Source organism: Harpegnathos saltator, unplaced genomic scaffold, assembly GCF_003227715.2.
Source record: "Harpegnathos saltator strain DR-91 unplaced genomic scaffold, Hsal_v8.6 scaffold4, whole genome shotgun sequence".
Taxonomy (NCBI): domain Eukaryota; kingdom Metazoa; phylum Arthropoda; class Insecta; order Hymenoptera; family Formicidae; genus Harpegnathos; species Harpegnathos saltator.
The window spans coordinates 266392-287438 of NW_020230205.1; the positions used below are offsets into that span (position 1 = coordinate 266392).

Here is a 21047-nt window from a genome sequence, read left to right on the forward strand (position 1 = left end):
CACCTTTCGATATACCTCGAAAGCTCAGTAGCCATAACGGCAGATGGCGCGACCGGCCGGATCCGAAAACCTCTTCATACTATACGCGCGCTCGCCGAAAGTGAGCCTCACGCGCGAATCATCATTGGAAAGCCGAAAGCACATCTCGTGTCGCAGGTGAATGTCGTTAAATTAACATTGAAAAGTATAATAACTTGCATGACGACCCGTTATCCGGCAATGCCGAGCAAATCGTCGTATCGACGCGACGCGACGGTACGCGTCACGGAACTCGTCGAAATCGAGTGTAACGCATGAAATATTGTCAAAAGTACCGAGAATAAGTCTCATCTGTTCACTGATAGCGAAATATCGTTGAGTGACCATTCGAGTAGTCGTCATTCGCGAACCACCGTCGGACCACCGTAGTGTCGTGTGAAGTATCACGCGTATCGAGAAACTTCGAGAAACTCAATCGTTACAACGTTCAGTTGGTTACGAAACGGTTACGGCGCTTAGACGTACTCGAGAAGCTGGTCCGTGTCCGTCGCGATTTCGGCTCGCCAGAAGCAACTTTCGCGCCTGAATTATCGCCGGGAATGAATATCGCGCGCCTGCCTCGCAGTAGACTGTCGTTCAATAGCCGCGGAAAATGAACATCTCGCGGAACGGACGATCGAGACACCGCCGGACAAAGTACACCAAGCGGCCGTTGCGACATGGCGACGCAAAGTTCAAACCGCTGCTATTGACGGTCTGACGGTAGACCCCAGGGGGGAATCACGCGCGAATGCTCCCGAACGCGCGAAAAAGTCGGAAATAAGAGTATCACGCGCTTCTCAAGGTGGATATAGTCATCGAAGAAAGGAGTGAGTCGCGCTGAACGGAGAGGATCGAAGGAAATATCGAGCGACCTTTGCGAAACGGAGACACAACCGCGCGTGATCTTTCCTTCGTGGATCCGCCAAAGGAGAATCTCGCGCGAGCTCTCCTCGGGAGTGAGCATCAAAAACGAATTTCGTGTGTTGTGAACAAGTGTGAAAAGTGTGATTACCTCATGGCACGAGTCATCATTGGCAGGATTAAACCAAGCGTGGTGGCCTCGGCGCATATCGCAAGCAGCCGGGCCGGGAGTCGAGTCACTACGTGCTCCTCTTGGCGATCATCGCGGGAGAAGTCGGTAAAGTAGAAACTACGGCGTAAATATCAGTGCGACCGCGCGACTTCGGCCGCGCGTCTGCTAATTCAGTCTAGGCTGGAGCTAATAATAACGCGCGCAACACGCTCGAGTGCTTCACCTAGTTGAGCATTTCGCCGCGAATTAGCGACAGTAGTGTAGCGACTCGTGTGTTACGATTAGCGCGAAGGTGCACCGCCAAGGTCGCGCGTCGTATTCCCGGGCGCGTCGAGTGCCGAGCGCGGCCGAGAGTAGCCGAGTGGCGGCAGATTCGGCTGAAACCGTCGCGACAACAGGAAATATGGCGGCATTGCGCCGCAGCGTCGAGCGCGGGGCTGAGGCCGCGTGAAGGCTCTCGTTCTCTCACGTACACGTAATACGCTCGTACGTGCGTACCGCGGAGCGCGCGAGCCGCTCGATCAGAGCAACGAAACGGTACGCGTACGCGATGAACGCGCGACACGACGTGTGACAAGCATGTGCAGTGTTTCGTGACGAAAGGAGTCGCCCGTTGCGGCTGACCCTGAATTTATTCGCGCCGCTGGATAATATCGTCGCACGCGCGACGCGCATTAATTGGCATATCCCTTCAGTCCGAAGTGGCAGGTACGCGCCTCAGCGAAATGCTTTCTTTCCTCCCACGAGAGACGAGCCAGCTCCTCCTCCAGCTTCTCCTTCTCCACCACCTTCCTCTCTCGCTCCCTTTCAATTCACTCGCGCTCACCCACCCACTCGCTCGCTCGCGTCCCCGTCGAATCCGCGTGCAATTTGCGCTCGCGAGTAACACGGCCTCGAAAGAGATTATACTGTCGCATCAGCGTGAAAAGCGATCGAGCTGGCGGGGCTGGCTCCTCTCGCTCTCGGGTGTGTTCCCCGCGTTGTCATACGTGCACGGGTCATTGACTCCTAGAGCGCATCGCCCTCGGCGGCCGAGAGAGAGAGAGAGAGAGAGAGAGAGAGAGAGAGAGAGAGAGAGAGAGAGAGAGAGAGAGAGAGAGCTCTTCCCTTCCGGCCGTTATCTCCAACCGGGGACAAACAGTGTTTAACAAATCGGCAAATCGTTAATCATCAAGCCGGCCATACGCGCGTATTTATTCCGGATAAGAACGGTTTACGGTTTACGGTTACGGATTGAGGTAGGCCTGTTTCGCCTACCTACGATCACGACGAAGCCGACGCGATCGACGTCGGTACGATCCCTTTGTGCATCCCTTGAAAAAAACGCAGGGTCACTCCTTGGAAACTTGTTTTAGGACGAGCGTCTCGGCCACCTTGTAACTTTATCGGCGAATTTAGGTGGAACCGCGTAACGTTCATAAATATGCATACAGGATCGCTCATTAATATATACGCGACATTCGGATATTTGCCCGTCGTACCGGCACGACGCTCGTAAGTTCGTTCTTTGATTCTCGGGAACAAAAATCAGTCGAGGATTTGCGCGTCGGAAAGAGAGAAGAACGAGAGAGAGAGAGAGAGAGAGAGAGAGAGAGAGAGAGAGAGAGAGAGAGTGATAAGGGCGAAGGAATTATTCAATCGACGATCTACTTAGATCGGAACCGTGTCTGACGCGGTCGCCTGCAAGCGACACTGCTTGCTCCGCGTCTCTCGTCTCTTTGTCTCTAAAAAACGAAGAGACGCGAGACCGATCGCGGACGCTCGTACAACTCTCTGATCTGGATCTGAACGAGGGCGAGGATTGATTTGTAAAGTGTGTTTTCGGCAGCGCACGCGACCGCGAGATCCGGATTCCCTCCGGTGAGTCGCCGTGAGACGGCGAGGAGGAACAATGGAAACGCACACGTGTGCTGCGTGCCACTGCGTGGATACGTACATTCGTGATATATAGGTCAGGCGCTTCTCAACATCAGGGTCGTTGACCGAGGCTCGATACCGCCGATAAAACAGAACGTTAATTGCTCCGACTCGTTTCATTACCTACATACTCGCGGGCGATAGAGGTCACCACGTTGTGTGTCGTGCGTCGTACAGTTTCTCGCTCCCTCTCCCTCCCCCCCCTCTCTCTCTCTCTCTCTCTCTCTCACGCTCGCTCTACGTAGCTTCTTATCGTGCTGAACGGCGTTTATCGGAGCGCCTGGAGTCGCCGCACGTCTCCCTAAAATTCTCCGGAGTGCAATCCTCGTGTCGTATATATCGTGTATCGTGTGTCTCATTCGCGCTCTTCTGGGGAGCCGTACGTTGTTGTGTTGATTCTTATCGTGACCTATTTCCGGAAACGCGCAGGTTTGACAGGATAAAATAAAGATGGGCGTGTGTACTGTCATGTACTTATCGTACAATCAACAGTAATTCTCCGTTTCGATAAGTAGTGTGTCTCTTTGAAGGTGGTACGTATTTTTTTTCTTTTTTTTTTTTCGTTTTTTCTTTACAATTTTTTGTTTTCTTCAATCGTTTGTTTCTTTACAACTTTTTTGTTTTTTCTTTACACCGGGAAGATTGACAGGGGTGAAAATTGATGTTTCGATCAGTTCACACGCGAATCTGACGGCAAATTTCATCGTTGACGATGATATTCGCTTAATCACTCACACGTGTCGAGTTTAGGTTTAGTTTGTAAACGATTTGCAAGTAAAAGAATGGAAAGAATACGTGTCTAATCTCAATGGAATTCAATCTATTTTACATCGCTTGAACCAAGCGCCAATTTGATTTGTATTCATGTAACGTGATTTTATAACGCCTCGCGGTGGTGTCGTTCACTCTCGTTAAAGTCATTTACAATCACGCAGCCCCCACACACATGCGTGTGCATGCATGCGGCTGTTGAACCCTCCGCGGCACGACGTTGTTAAATTTATCAGAATTAGCTTAGCGTGGTCGATGCTTCGGCTTATATTTAAACCTCGTTCGATGATCGCGAGAAGCGAAGCCGCGCCGACCTTGAACCCGAAAACTATATTCGACGTTGCCACCGGCTAACAGATACCGTGAATTCTTCGTGTGTCTCGAAGTTAATTTCGTCTAAATACAGAGTAAAATATGGATGCTGCGATGGTTATCAGGAATCAACGTTAGTCGGGGGAGAGATATTCGCCGAACGAACCCAGTTGAATTATCGTCCCATTTGACTCAGTCACTTTGAAAACAATATGAGATTACAATTTTTGCAAGTGGAAATAGATGGAGGAATGTGTGTCGTAAAAAACCTACATATCGTGTTATCTATTAGACCGGTGACAATGAACCATGGAAAAATTTATATGAACTCGCGCAATCGTTGGTGTGTGTAATTTGTCTCTCTCTCTCTCTCTCTCTCTCTCTCTCTCTCTCTCTCTCGCTCGCTGCACTTCTCTTATCTAAATTGTGTTTTATTCAGAAATAAAATTTAGAAGTGAAGTGTTTATGCTTTGGAAATGGCGCAGCAATGTGTCATTCCAATTCCTGCATTCGTACGAGTTTCAAGACTAACTGAAACTATAATTTCCTTCAACGTTGGCCACCTTCCGTCGTATTATTAAGCGTTATTGCACTTTCGTGTCGTAAATTTTTAATTTTGAATAGAACACACGACTTTACAGTGGTTTTCGTTCCTCGTTGCAATTTTACACGCGTATTTAGTTGCCCCGATTTAACAACGATACTTCTTCAAGCCGAGTCCGAGTTTATAACGTCAAAAGCATTTTGTTCGCGGAGCAGCAGGAAGCAGAGGACATTTATCAAGGAGCTTAATCACTATATTTTGATCGCACGGTATCACGCAGTGGATTTCTTCGCAGTCTATCCTTTGACATAATTATCCGCCCTTGATAAAGTTTTCCTCCGTTCTCTATCCTCCTCTATGGAGAGCCCGCGCAATAATTTAGGAGATACACGCCCCATCCAAAGCATACGTGGTACAATCGATTGTTCACGCGGCCAAGTCGCGTAGGTGGATGCTTCGAGTCACGTGAGAAATCGCACAGCATTAATTTCGAGGCAGCAGGCTACATGTAGTGTCACGTAATTCGGCCAACTACGTAACTAGGCTCCAAGTTAGACAAAGTCCAGCTTGATGGCTCCGTGCCGTTCGAAGTACGAATATGAGTAGTTGCTTCATAGCTTCGAGTAGGCTCCGCCAAGGACAATGATCGCAGTGCGTGAATGGTAGATACTGTAGCGGAGCCGAACTAGACAAACGAGATACCGTGAGAAAGCTGAGCGCGACTCCGCGATAAAGCGTTTACTTTGCAGGAAGGTCAGATTGGCCGTACAGAATCGATGCGAAGCTTAGAGTCGCCGGTAATATTGCCGTTTTTACAGCTCTCGGAGTGTTTCCCTGCGCCGGTGTGTTTATCTATATTATCGCGACGAGATTCGCATCAGTTGCCATTGAGAAGACAAATACTAATAAAATTCAATTGACACCGCACAGTCCCGTCTTTCCCCGCGCGAGTTACATCTTTAAATATTCGCGATATTTCGCATATGTACGAAAGCTAATCTCTATCTTTGTCACTGTAAATCCTGCCTTGCAAACTCGCTTTGAACTCGCGTACTGCTTCATCGAATGCTTTTACGAATGTCACAGAGAGAACACGTGTCCCTTGCGCATGTTTCGAACGTACGCGCTTCGTGTTCGTTCGTCTCGAGATGTTGGATCCCTCGAAAATCGGTGCTTTTCCGTGGTAACATAAACGTGTCGTTCGAACGGAACGCAACGAAACATTCCTCGGCGCGCAGCGTGCCCCCCAAAGGGTTTCGAAAGGTCTAAATCCGATCCTGCGCATAACGACCGCCTGACGAATCGCCGCCGCGTTCCCTAAATTCATAGCGAGCGATGTACAATTCGGAGCAACAGAGAGCGATCGTCGACCCCGCGGGAACGCGTGTATCTCTCCACCGACGCGCGCCATGCGATGATCGTCTTAACCCTGAAATCGAATTTTTATTCCTATTTTCGTATCCCACGACAGCGGGCTTATTATGATCCCGGATACGAGGGAACGGTCCGCCGGCCAACGCCGTCGTGGTCGGTCAACCAACCTTCGGAACTTGTTACCTGAGTTCCTTCCTCCTGGAAATTACCGGCGAGACGGACTTATCAAAAATCTCGACTGTATTCGCCCAAAGATACGCCGAGAAACTTGGCATACAAATGCGCACTTTACAGCCCCCTTTTGTAATCCGGAAAGTATCGGTGTGTCCTTAGGAGAATCGCGCGGCTTATTGTCGCACACGATAATTGCCTGCACATTGTAGTATTTTATACACATGCTGCGGTAAGCAGCATGTTGCCGTAGTAGAAGGACAAAACGTAGAGAAGGTAGAGAAACAAAAGATAAAAAGAAAAGCAACACAGGCATAACCCGCGAGCGAGAGCGGCGGCGCGGCGGCGGTCGAGCCGCCCGCTGGGATGTACGCGACAATAATGCATTCGACGGCTCGTCAATTCGTGATGACTAACGGCAGACGGTCGCGCAAAAGCAACGATATCGTGTCATCGATCAGCGCGTATAGCGTCGTATCCGTGCGCGTAACGCGCGCGCGCGCGCGTCGAGATCTAATAACGTCGCGCGACAACGCTATTCTCCCCGTAAACGATGCTTCTACACCCTCCCCCCTCCCCCCTCCCATCCCACGTCTTGGCTTAGGCGCATTCAAGCACCCGCGATGTCGATCCCTTCCCCCGAGTTTTTTCCGCCCGAGAACGCTCTCGTCGCGCGGCTCTCGTCATGCAAGCGCCATTCGTCGCTTCGTTAAAGTATCACGCGATATCCGCCCGGTATTAATCCGTTTGCCGCGACATCGAGCCAGGAACTCGTTAATAATTGCACGCGGATCGTAAATCATCGGGCAAGTAGCGCTTCGTTCCAAGGGACGTTCTTGCCTTCCGTCCGTGTTCTAGTTCCAAAGTTAGCGGCGCGCGAGTTCTGTTGTTTGACTTTCATTCGGCCGGGTCTTTCCGAGAGGGTGTTGTTTGCCCGATATAGAGATCGACCAAATATTGCTAGTTGGATCGGAACTGCAATCACCCCCCGCCCGACTTACAATACTCGCGTTATTAAAGTTTGATCTGTAAAGTCGCATCTTCGCATCGATCGCGGGATTGAACTAGGGGCTGTGCCCCATTTTTGCGCGCGCGCGCTGCTTTCTTTCGCCTCTCGAGAGAGCCCCTTCGATCTTTTCCCGCTGGACTGGAACGATACTTTTCACGACAGAAGCGACATTTACAATCGCGATTACGATCGCGGTCACGTCAATTATCCCTGTTATTCGGTCGCGTGACGGATGCTAATTCTCTGCGGTCAACGCCTGTCAGTTATGACGCGCGATAATATTGCACGTCTCTTGCATTCGCTGTATTATTTTCCGCATCGTCCATGAGCATGTGTGTGTGTGTGCGCGCGCGCGCGCGTGCGTGCATACGTACGGTATATTGTATCTGCTTGCAAAAGTGCAGAGATAAAAAAAAGATTTGTTAGTATCAGGCTCGATATGCAACTGCGTCGTTTCGCGTCCACGGCAGCATCGCGGTTGCCGTCGAGTGAGAGAGACGAGTTGTTATCGAAACAGTAAATTTAGTCATACACGACCACTACGGGCGTATATATCGAAACGCAAACGCCTGTAAACACGATCCGTTTATTCTGACCTAGTTAGCCCGGTGCGTCTCTGTTCCGCCGTATTTATAGGAAGAATCTCAGACCGCCGGCCCTTTTTCGATTCGACCCGATCCCGAACATTCCTCGCCGAGCGGTTGGCTCAAGATGCTCTATCGCATGACTCGTATCGCTCGGAATTCCAATAACAATCACCAGCTGCCAGCAAAGTTAACTCCTGGCAAGTAATAGGACAATAGCGTTCTATTGATCTCCGAGCTGCAGCACTTTGGGGAATGCGCGGGATCGATCCGAGTATGTATTATAATCTCTTATGAAAACCGCGACAAGTTGTTTCACATCTTTCCTTTTTCTTTTTTTTTCCACGCTCGGTTTGACATCGCTCGCGCTTGAGTTATGCGCACGTTGGTAATCTCCATAAATCCACCCTCTAAACTCGTCAAATCCGAATGCCCGTACCTTCTTAATTGCGTCTGATGTTGTCGCACAATTACGCAACGCAATCATCATATCTCACGTCGTCGTAAAAAGTGCACGATGATCCTCGAAACGCTTACGAGTCTCGAGTCTCTCGTGACACGGTTTTACGATCGAAAGTCGAAGCTAACTGCGGGAGATAACTGCGAGATTGAATTATAAATGAGCGGGGGGGGGGGGTAAAAATGAAACATCATTCGTCAGACTCACGCGACAGTTTTTGTCAAATAAACGGCGCTCGGCCGTCCGCGGAGAACGAATGAATAACGTCGCGCACTTTTTATTCGCCCGCTTTTGGTCGGCTTGCCAAAATCGAGCCGTGACGCGTCAGATTTGTCGCGCAAAAGCGGATCACAGAGCGAGTCATCGCGAAACGATCGCGCCGCCGCGCGATGAATAACGCGCGCGCGCGTCCCTCGATTTTTACGAAAAGCAGAGCTCGTGCGCAGGCGCGGAGTGCACGCACGTGCAACAATGTCCGGCGACAGTGAATTACCGTCGTCGATGGTGCCGTTAATTCCCGATTTTAATGCAATCAAGGGTCTGGCGCGGACTTCGCACATAAATTCCCACGCAAACTATCGCCGGCGGGCTTATCTCGATGACATCGTAATACATCACGCTCTAAACGCAAGCCACTTTTCGCGAAACTACCGCGTATCTACCGCGTGTTCATTTTCATTCGCGTTTCATTCAAATCCGCTTGCGCTTGACGGTCTTGTTTTGTTCTTTCTCGGTATACCATTCACGGTCGACTACTACGTCATTCAACGACACGCAACCATGGCAATCTTTCCCCCCCCCCCATGGAGCAAGTTTACGTACTTCACATGACTTTTAGCGCACTGCACGGTCCTCTGATACATTCGTAAAGCGGACGTATTGAGGAGCTCTAAAAGCAGAGCTTCGTAAAGTGTGTCGATTGACTTTGTAGTTCTACTCGAAACCTGACGGCACAAGTACCGACGGTGTATTCGGCATTTTCGTAAATACACAAAAAGAAACTCCGCACTTCTAGAAGCGCGACAACCGGCGTGAAAGAAAAATTTTTATATACGCATACATGATTCCCCAAGCCTCTCTTTTATCTCTCTTCCCCTGAACGGGAGAAAGACGATCATCTGTTGTCCCGGAGACTTGGGACGGTCGCAAAGCCAAAAATAATAAAACGTCAAAAGGAATTTTCATGACAAAGTACGGTAAAAAACAGAGCGGATGTAACCCGTCGGAGCCCGCCGGTCTACATTTCCAGGCTTGGGCAATTACTTTGCGCTGAAACACGACATTAGATACAAGCACCCGGTACGTGGGACGAATAATTTTATCTTATTAGATTTACGCGTTTAGTAGACGGTGACTTTTACAAATGGAAAACCTCGAACCAAGTAGCAACTTCCTCGTCAAGTAACGATAATTAACGATCGCGAGCGTTGAGTCACAAACGTACTGGGTAGATATTTTAGAATCAGGATTCGCGATAATAGCTATTTCTTACGAGCGTGTCTCCGTCCGGCTTGCGCAACGAGACGCCATTAGTCTTCATTAAAAGCGCATCTCGCGGCGCATTCACGGTCCAGGCATAAATCTATCATTACATCGACCGTCGGCGGTGGCAATGCGCAGTTTTTCGAAATTCATCGCGTCCGTTGCATCCTTGCTACATTGTTGACAAGGATATGGCCGTCGACATGGGCGATAATGTCTCGTACTGTCACGCGATGGCACGCTGGCGAATGTGCACGTGCAGTGTGTATAATTACACGTAATTATCATGATAATAAGTGTGCGTCCATTACAATTCATCGTCCGAAATTGCCTAATCCAGGAAACTCCGACCTCTAAGGTGATCTCTTAGTACTCGATCGATTATACAGTTTGATCAGTCGATCGCCGTCATAGCTATGGTCGTTGTCGTTACCATCGCTAACAGCAGTTTTCAACGATCCCGACCGATTACCGGCGCTTCCGCTTTAAGAAAGATCGCCCGTTAATCCCAGAGTTCCGCGACGATGTCGCCACGATGAACCGATCATCCGATAACTACGGATCTCCTTATTACTATTTAATATTCCTCCTATTCGCGAGCTTCTCTTTCTCGCATCACTTTCGATAAAGCAGGCTTCTTTCGATCGTTCATATATTATCAGGCGTAGTGGCGTCACCAGCGACTCCCAAAGTAACCATACATAGTTAATTAGTAGAAGAATGTTCGCCGATTAAACTAGGTCATGCGACTGACGTCCATCTCCATGCCTGACTGGGTGGTGACAGTTATTCTTAGCCTCGAGGAAGAGAGAGAGAGAGAGAGAGAGAGAGAGAGAGAGAGAGAGAGAGAGAGAGGACGAGAGAGGGCCGTTGCAAATTGCAGGGGTGCATTGTTAACATCGTCCTGCATTCTCCTGTTGTTCACATGAATGAACGTTACTGCTGCACCTTGCCGACTCGCCCCACAATGGAGAAGTTCAAGGTCCCCGACTCGATCGTTTTGATTTTTACCTTATTAATTATTCGCTGCACGTTTGCCATCCGTGATAGAGGCGCAAAACTGAATAATTATTTTGCATATATGCATTGGACGAAACATGCATGCAGCGGGCATACATGCATCGCCAAGTATATCGTGCTGATACTCGAAATGATTTCTAGTTCACGATAAGCTTTTACGAAAAATTTGTATGTCCGCTATTTGCACACGCGTTATTAAAGTACAATTGATATCTCGTCGCGTATACCTTGTATCGGTGGGTTTCAAGAGGATCTTTGCATCTCCTTCTACTTAAATCAGCAAAACGACGAGTTGGAATTTTTTGCTTCCTGTGCAGACGCACCTGCCGCAGGTGCGGGTCTGCCGCCAATGAAATGTCGCGGAACAACGGCCATGATGCCGATAGAAGTAATCTCGGTAAATAAACAAAAATTACGATATCATTTATACAATGAAGGCATTTGATAACGCACATTTAATTGCACAACGCTTATGAGAGACGTTTCTATCTTATATGCGACTTTATAACTTTATGCGACTTCAACAGCGCGTTACTTCATACTTGAGTCATAGGAAGTTCAATCGTCGTAAAGTTGCTGGTCACTATTTCTTAATTTATGTGTCACCGCATATTAACGATTTCTCATTTGCCAATAAAATCACATGGAAAAGGTTAGCCGCAGGTCCGATCGTTCAATGCGTTGTTGCAGATAGTAACAATGTGCACGTTGCGAAACGTCTTCTATATAGAAGACTCGTACAAGAGAGAGGCAGGTAGATAGAAAGAGCGCGACAGGCGCATTATTCCATGTCGTATATATTACGAGAAATAACACACAGGGCAACAAACAAGATCAGATTGCGACGAAACGTACTGAAATAGCGAAAGATAAGGCGAACTCGGAATTGGCATTTTTGAAGGATTAATACCGCGCGACCTCGGGTATTATTGATGTATCGAATTCTCTGTAAAGTGCAACCAATCAAAAATATTTATATATACATATATATATATATATATATATATATATATATATACACGTTGTAATACGTATCAATTCCCCGAGTGGCGATTCCGAAAGGCAAGGCAGGCAAAATAATTCTCGGCTATGCGCCATCGTTCAAGCGCGTAACACATTCCAGTGAAATTATACGCCGTTGCGTAAATACACAATGTTCCATCCGCGTAATTCACGATTAACCCTGACCGAGCGTATTACCTCAGGTAGTCGTACCGTTTGTTTCGCGCGATCATTACCGCGACTGCCATTACACGCGGATATCTTCTGTCTTATCGTTCGAGTAAATGCTACATTAGTATAGCTCGCGATACAGTGTCGCGGCGTCCTCGACGACAGAGCCGTGGCCGGGAAGATTTCAGACTCTTATCGCGTAAAAAGTTGCGATGCAACTGCGCAACGAAACCTGCACGCCCGCTATCGTTTCAAGTGGATACGAAGTACAAAGTTATCGTCGATAGACGCCGGCGACGTATCCGCGCGCGCAGATCGCGAAGGTCGAAAGAGCATGACCGTGTGCGTAGACGCGCGACTGCTTTTTCAAATTTCTGATAATCATTATTTATACCGGATGTTCCTTGCGCGAAAGCCCTCATTTAACCTTTCAATGTCAGTCAGTTCGCGAGAATTATCGTTGAGACCGGTCGCGCCACGAAAATAATAATTAGATTAATATTTGAAAAAATACGCATTTTTCCGCTGACTAAAAAACAAAAAAATTTCCGGCCACTATGCCGTCTCGTTGCAAAATCGAGTCGCCACATTCTCGGTTTGATCGTCGACACTTTTTGCTGTTGCGAACGATCGGCCTTAAATTTCCCGAGTCGAAATTTAGATTCTGCCTATCAAGTATTAAGCTGTACGCTTTTAATACTCCTTGTGCTGCAACTTCTACCGTAGCGCTAGTAACGACGTTTTTTAGGTTCTGTTTAGCCTTAATAATTCTCTATCTCTAATCGGAACCGATGTTAAGCCACAAAAGACCTTTCCTTATACTGCTCTATAACTGCTCTGTTTATTCAACTTTATTCTTTTCATCCCAATAAAATGAACATATTTTGTAGAAATCTCTACAAGATATGTTAGTTTTATAGGGACGAAAAGAATAAAGTTGAGTGAATAGAGCAGTTATATATGTATATATATATATATAGCCAAAATCTTATAGTTCTCGTTCATCTAGGAGTACAAATAAGTTTCCGCCGTTTGACAAAAGATGGCCCCACCAGAAGGTTATGTTGAAATTGTCAGATGTAAAACATAATATCGTAAGTTTGGACATCTGGTAACAACATAACCTTGAAGTATTAGTGACTCCGTATCAGCATCACATAATTTTTTCGTGCGAAAATGTCAAGTTTTGTGCCGAATAAGCGTCATTTGCGGGAACTTTTGATTTACTTCTTTAATTTGAAGAAATCTGCAGCTGAGACGCATCGATAGAAGCATATGGTGAGACTGCTTCAAGTGAGAGAAGTTGTCGTGAGTGGTTTCAAAAGTTTAAAAACGGTGAGTTTGACGTGGAAGACAAAGAACGTAGTGGAAGGCCGCAAGTGTACGAAGATACGGAATTGGAAGCATTATTGGAGGAAGATTCGTGCCAAATGCAAGAAGAACTTGCACTTACATTAGAAGTGACTCAACAAGCAATTTCACATCGTTTAAAATCGTTGGGAATGATTCAACAACAAGGAAATTGGATTCCATATGAACTGAAGCCGAGAGACGTTGAACGCCGATTTTGCACGTGTGAAATACTGCTTGCCAGGCATAAAAGAAAGGGTTTTTTGCATCCTATAGTCACTGGTGATGAAAAATGGATCCACTACGATAACCCAAAGAAGAGAAAATCATGGGAACCACCTGGCCATGCTTCAACATCGACAGCCAAACCGAATATTCATGGAAAAAAACTCATGCTGTGTATTTGGTGGGATCAGCTTGGTGTCGTGTATTATGAGTTGCTCAAACCGAGCGAAACCATTACTGGAGCTCTCTACCGAACACAATCAGTGAGATTGAGCCGAGCACTCAAGGAAAAATGCGCCCATTACTACTCCAGACACGACAAAATTATTCTCCTACATGACAACGCTCGACCACATGTTGCAAAACCGGTCAAAACCTATTTGGAAACACTTAATTGGGAAGTCCTACCCCACCCGCCGTATTCACCAGACATTACCCCTTCCGATTATCATTTGTTCCGGTCGATGGCACATGGCTTGTCTAAGCAGCGCTTTACATCATATGAAGATACTAAAAATTGGGTCGATTCGTGGATAGCCTCAAAAATGAAGAGTTCTTCCGACGTGATATCCGAATGCTGCCAGAAAGATGGGAAAAAGTAGTGGCTAGTGATGGACAATACTTTGAATAAAACGTAATGTACCGTTCTTTCACAATAAATTCCTAATTTTTGATAGAAAACGGCGGAAACTTATTTGTACTCCTAATAAAATATATCTCGTATAGTTCTCAACATACCAAAGCCTTTTCAACAGCTAGTTCTCAACGTACCAAAACATAATAAAAAGTTCTGGGTACTCACAACGTCGTACGATTTTTAAATAAATAAATTAGAGCTACTAGAGATAACTAGAAGATTTCTTCTATCGTCTCGCCCTATTCTCTCAAAGTACAACGCACTCGAGTAGTCTTAATTTATTGAAAAATTGTACAACGTTACGAATGCCCAGAACTCTTTAAAAAGTGCTGTAGTATGTTGAGAAATATATAAAGTATATAAAGTATTACAATATTTTAGATTTAGGAAGAGAACTACAAGATTTCGGCTAGCGTCTCACCTTATTCTCTCAAAATACGATGCACTCGGATAGTATTAATTTATTTAAAAATCGTACAATATTGCTAGCGCTCAGAACTTTTTAGAAAATGTTTTTTTATGCTTGTAACTATTTGAGAACTCTTTTGGAAAGGCCAGAACTCTGAGATTTCGATAGCGTCTCAAGTTGGCACGCTTATTACTGTATTATTGCTAATCTTTATTTAATTATAATCATTCTTTTTTGCTTTTATAGAACACTTTACAGAACACTTTACAGAACTATTGTAGAACTATATATTTGGCGAAATCTGACAATGTATGTGCGCGGAAATCATGTAAGATAAAGTGATACGCAGCGTGAACTTGGCAAATCAGTTTCATCCGGAGCCATTTTTTTGCGTTAATGAGCGGAACTATTTGTCTAATTTATCAAGAACTCTAAAATTGAAAATTGAAAAGGAATATAGAACTCTCAATAATTTGTGATTTTCCGCAAAATGATTTTCGGTTCACGAGAGAAATGCGTACCGATTTGTAGCATTAAAGGAGCACAAAGTTTTAGTTTGTAACATTAAAAGAGCCCATCCCTACTACATCCCATATGAGTCCAGATATGGAGATCCTTGAGTAGTCCTCTATGTCCTACAGAATTTGCAGGCTCAAAGTGGAACAGAAATTTCGACTGGGGTTAACGTTACCCGTTGCGCTGTCGGACTCGAGACTAGAAAGTTGAAGCTATTATTAATCTCAAGATTAAAAACTGATGCTTATTTTTAAAGATATCGGTAGTTTTTGCCGGCACCAAGTATAGCTCGTTGATATCTTCTTTTCTTTTTCTTTTTTTCTTTTTTCTTTTTTTTTTATATCGATGGCGACGCAAGGTACCGGCTCTCCGCTCGATACAGTAACCTTAGCACGTGAACTTTCGCTTACCTTTCCGCGCTTCCGTTTAATTCGCGAATAAATGCCCAACGGCACGTAAAAAGGATTTGCAGACATTTATTCCGTAGAGTCGGTCGCAGGAGTAACGCACGAGGCTCCGCATACGTGTATTTTATTGAAACGTTTGAAACTTCCAACGTGTATCAATACGCAGACTGCACGAACAAATACACCGGCGAATTGTAAAGTAAACAGTTATCCGGCACATTTTGTACATTTTGTAACGGTATAACAGCGCGCGCGAGCTGAAGAAAAATGTAAAAACAAGCGCCGAAGCGTCGCTAGCCGTCGTGAATATCACAGCAAATCTGCAAATTGTTGTTTTAATGTTCTCATCAGGGGTGAAGCAAAAATTGCTGCACGGAGAAAAATATCCGATTGTTAATTTTGTTATCCGATCAAATGTCCGATTAAATACACCGGATATTCGGTCGGATAACGAAATTAACAATCGGATATTTCGGATATTTTTCTCAGTGTGAAAGATGGTTCACATTCTTCAACAGATTAATGATTCCATTCGTCGGTTAGCATTGATCATCCTAACTAATGTAACTTGTTGATCAAACGGCTCGTTTCTAAACGGCTTTCCTCGTTTGATATCTCTCTGTTTCTTAAAGCGCGATTAGTAATACACTTCGGAAGCGCGTAAAACACTCGTGCTTCTTCACACTTCCGCGCGACGCGGAAATCTCGGATAAGATTTCGCGAGAGTCACTTTCTCCGTTCTCGATAAACACGAACGGCAGCGGAAAAAGAAGCGGTCGGCAATCAGCTGTGTGCGGCAGTGAGCGGCTATCGCGGAGCTATTCGTCTGTAACCTTTTCGCCCGACAACGCCGCTTCTTTCGTAGAAAATTGGATCGTCCACCGATACTTACGATATTAATAACGCGTTGCGTAAGGCGGTCAGTGTTGCATTAATAAGTTGCACTAATATCGTTCGCCATGTTCGTATCGAATAAATTCTCGTAACCCGACGCGAGATACGAAGATATACGATTCCTGTATCTACTACGACCAACTGCACTAGGTCATCGCATGCGTGCCGGATAATGTTACGAATTGTTATTGCATCGTTAATGTTGCGCGACCGGCCGATAAAGGAGCGTTGATTACGGGTAATGCGGCCCCGAAAACGCGGCCGCGGCCGTAATGTCTCCGCAATGAGGATTTATCCGGCCACCGTTATCTGTTATCATACGCGCTATTCTGACGCGCTAGCGGGACGCACGTCGGCTGCAAATGCTGCAACTTGCAAGCGCCTCAGTAACGTGCATCTTCGCATTTGACCTTCGCCGCCGTTGACCGAGAAGTACAATACAGCTGACCAGGTTTCCTCGCGGACTCGAGACCGAATTTCCGCGGCGAGCTCCGAGCGAAGGAGCTCCTAGCGCGATCTCGTAGAGATTTCCGCGAAATCTCTCCGGCCCGCTTAATCAAACGCGATCGTTTTTCAACTGACGACGAGAAAAGATCGGACGTCTCGTCCGATTGAAGTACCGTCAAACGGAAAAAGCTCGATGCCGCAGACGCGAGGGATCAGGGACGACGCGACGGCGACGCGGACGGCACGCTCGCTCGATCGCGAAATATCGTGACACCGCAGCGAGTACGAGCGCTCGATTAATTCGCGAAGCATAGTGCGACCTTTATAGACACGTAACGAGTCGAGATCGTTCATGTACGATGACGGAGGCTCTCTCGTTATCCGTGGGTGGCGTTGAACTCTCGATGCAAGTTCTACGAACTGAAATGCGCCTACGAATGACTGGGCGTACTTCAAAGCGCGACGGCGGTATATATACCGCGGCGGTAAAGTCTACGCGTCGGCCATTCACACGCGGGAAAGTGCTTCGACACACACACACACACACGTTAGCCCTATGAAATATTCACTTATATGCATCTTTAAGAACGTCGCCGCCGGCTTGTGGGTGACGCCGTTACGACACCGACGTAACGTCGGTAATAATGCAACATTTGAACCAACATGTAAGAGGTTGCTGCATTACATCAAAGCTTGCAGACCGCACTTAGGGACTCGTTTCCGCGTGAGAGACGCAGCAGACGCGTCTTTAGCCGCGGTAACAGGCCATTGTCGCGGGGCGTTCGATCTTTGTGTCGACTTGTGTCACCATTTGCGTCGCGCGCCGCGTGCTCGCGTAACCGCGCCGTGAATTACTTCGGTCGCAATGTAGCACAGAATTTATCGTTCATTGGTGCCCGTATAACTGTAAATACGTGCGGAACCGCACGCACGGTTAATCACGACTCAATCAACGAGAAATTTTCACACCGTTGCACACGGAATTATATACATCGATGCTGTAAACGGCTGAGAGAGCACCTTTAACAGTACGCTGTCCTAGTTAGAGGATAGAGGAATTTTAAATATGAGGGCTGAGAAGAATTTCAGAAAACCCCCGCAACTTTCGTGCTAATGTTTAACTCTGACGAAACAAATCTAGTCACATATTGTTCTTCTTTGTACATATAAAATAAAATTTAATTTTAATATAGACGTAAATAAGAATATATTTAATCATTGATACGATTGGTTTCCTCTTAACCTCTTCTTATTCCGCGTCTTTCGTTTTAACACTCGGAAACGTCGTTCTTTGTAATAACATAACCCGCAACTTATGGCATGAAAAAGGAAAGAAAAAAAATTAAGAATTCTGGAGTCACAGAGGATGTTAATATCTCGTAAATTAGGACAGACGCTGTCCTGCGCGCGCGAAGCGTGCAAAACAGTGCTCACGCGAATGTACGCACGTTATTAACGAGTACATTGGACATTCGCGGATCCATATCGCGGAATAGAATATTCCACGTAAGTCAAGCCACGTGCGTCTCCCGTCTCGCGAGCCAGGGGCAAAGGACTTTAACTGCTGTTTGGTCTAGATCTATCTTTTACACTCTTACGTTACAACAGACACCTAAGTGTACATGATATTCCAAAAGTATCATAAGGTCTTGAATTCACGTAATTGAGCTTTCAAGAAAGAAACACGCGCGCGCACAGGAAGAGAGAGAGAGAGTTCTCCTCTCCCTCTTTATCTCGCTCCTTCAAATATTGGAAGAATAACTATGGAAAGAGGCATATCGGAAAACATTTGGTAAATATATAGAAAGGGATACACTTCAGCGGTTTTTTTTCATTTTGAAATATGTTATAAAGGATGAAATTCTGAGTGACTTCCTGATACAACTGTATGGAGGTCGCTTATAGTTTGCGAGATATTTGATTTTAAAGTTTTGGAATTTTGATTATCCTGGAATTAAATTCCAGATATCACAAGCTGACGTTATTTACAGTACAATCCAAACAGTTAATCCAAACATAGCGTGTATATATAGAAATATAGGAAACAGTACATATAAACGGGAGAGGGGCTCCGCCCCTCCCCAAAAAAATCCTAACCTATTACTTATTACATCCTTATATATAGTTGGGAGATGTTGAAAAGATCTCCTTAAAAGCGACAACACCCAATTATATGCAGATGTTATAATATAAATTAAGTTGAGCCAGGTGATAGATCTTAAGAGAACTTTTTTCAACAATGTCCAAAAATATATAAAGATGCAATAAGTTAGGGTTAGGTTAAGTTAGGATTTGGGGAGGGGCGGAGCCCCTCTCCCGTTTTTATGTACTGTTTCCTATATTTAAAGTAAATGAAAACTGCTTGTCTACTTCAAATATACTTCAACGTACAATTATAAAACTTTAAAGTCAAATATCTCAGAAACTATAAGCGACCCCTATATAATTGTATTAGGAAAAGTCACTCAGAATCCTTTGTAACATATTTCAAAATGAAAAAAATCGGTGAGGTGTACCCTTTTCTATATATTTACCAAACATTTTTATGCCTCATACATGTGAGTGTATCGCATTGTTGACGTTGTAAGAACGTCTGTAAACGATGAAAATGTTAGTTGGTCCACAATGACAAGCACGATTAAAACGGAAAATGACCGTGTCCATAGCTCTTTTGCTCCTCGTATATCACGTCTTATCCTGCGAATGCCAAATGCGATCCGATAAAGTATGCGGAATTCCGTAAATAACAAAGGTCGAGACGTTGGAACGGGGCATTTAAGTGAAAGACATAAGCAGAAGAAAGTAGACAAGCAGCATGGTAAGGCCAAATTGGCGTCCGCGAGCGTCGCCAACCGCCATGTATACACACACACACACACACACACAGAGAGAGAGAGTGAGAGAGAGAGAGAGAGAGAGAGAGGGGGGGGGGCGGGTCGAAAGCGACGGGTGGTCGCGCGTGTGCATCGAGACGAGTTTCGTCGTGTCGATCATCCCTCGACCAAACAACAAGCCGCGACCAGAAACGGCACGCGGGGTTAGCCTCGTGCACCTGCGTCCCACGCGCCCCCTCGGGCGGCGCCGGTGGTGGTAACGTCGTCCTTCGTGGTTCCGTGGCTCACCCTCCGCGACAATCCCCGAAAATCAGTCGGCTAGGAGGATGAACAAAAGAAGTCTGGCGTCTAGACGGTTGGATATTATTGACGCGAAGCGACAGGGGAGCTTCATTATTGTCTCTTTTCCCCTTGCCGTCCGATATTTGCATTTCCGCCGTGAGATTCAGCTTTAATTAGCGATCTTTTGATACGTCTCTTTTTCCTGCCCATTTACCACGCCCCGGTCCAGCGTTAGGAGACCGAGAGACGCATGAAGTTTTTTCCTTTATAGACGTAGACTCGCGGAGAATAGATAAACTAATGATCAATCGCGATGACGAGTGAACGACAAATTACTTTTGCATGACTGCACAAAATGTTGTCTTTTAGAACCAAACACGGGGGCATTGTATCGCGAGTTCTTAATTACTACGCAGTTCCAAGTCGAAACATTTTCTCAGAAGCAATATCGTTTGCTATTTCTCAAGCAAAAATCATTCTCTTTCCTGGTCAGTTTGGAGTGACAAACTTGAAAATTGTGGAAGAATGAGATCGATGTTTTCTTTTTTCTTTTTTTTCTTTTTTTACAAAGGATATCATAATAAGAGAATTATGATTTTGCGACTAACGATAAAATAAATAGCATTTTACAATTTATTTGACAAATTTCTCCGAGAGAGACATGTTAGATACATGATGACGATGTAGACATCTTATCCAACTTCTGCATACACGAAGCTGAGTGCATCTCTCGTACGAACGTTGCTAGCTGTCTTATTAGCGCGTTCGTATATAAGCCGTCGTATGCAACGGAACTCAATGATAGCGACGCGATGTCGATAACCTCATGCATCAACTCGGACCTACCTGACGCCAATTCTTAGATACAGTCGATTGTCGTTATTTACCTCAGAGTTGACGAACACTTAAAAAGGAATGACTCGCAGCCAAAATTCTCGAGAATCGAATGCACTCGCGAGTAACTCTCCGCCGTAACTATGTTACAGCCGTAAATGTGAGATAATATAATGTAACGTTCCGTTCATAACTATGTTTCGCGGCGACTCGAGACGAGTCTACTCGCTCGTCGAGAATCTTTGTACCAAGTTTCTCTCGAGACGCTCCAGTGAGACCTGTTGTTTCCTTTGCGTCGGGAATCATCGAATATTCTGCAAGCAAATTTTCATATTAGAACG

The 21047-nt window shown here is 45.9% G+C and overlaps 1 protein-coding gene across 1 annotated transcript in view; it reads left to right on the forward strand.

Moving 5' to 3' along the window:
- The first annotated feature begins 1611 nt into the window (after window positions 1–1611).
- LOC105182101 (circadian locomoter output cycles protein kaput) overlaps window positions 1612–21047 on the forward strand; it is a 95386-nt gene continuing 75950 nt past the window's right edge. Inside the window, exon 1 of the mRNA XM_019840877.2 lies at window positions 1612–1762. The gene's annotated coding sequence lies outside the window, so the exon portion shown is untranslated. The remainder of the gene's footprint in view (window positions 1763–21047) is intronic.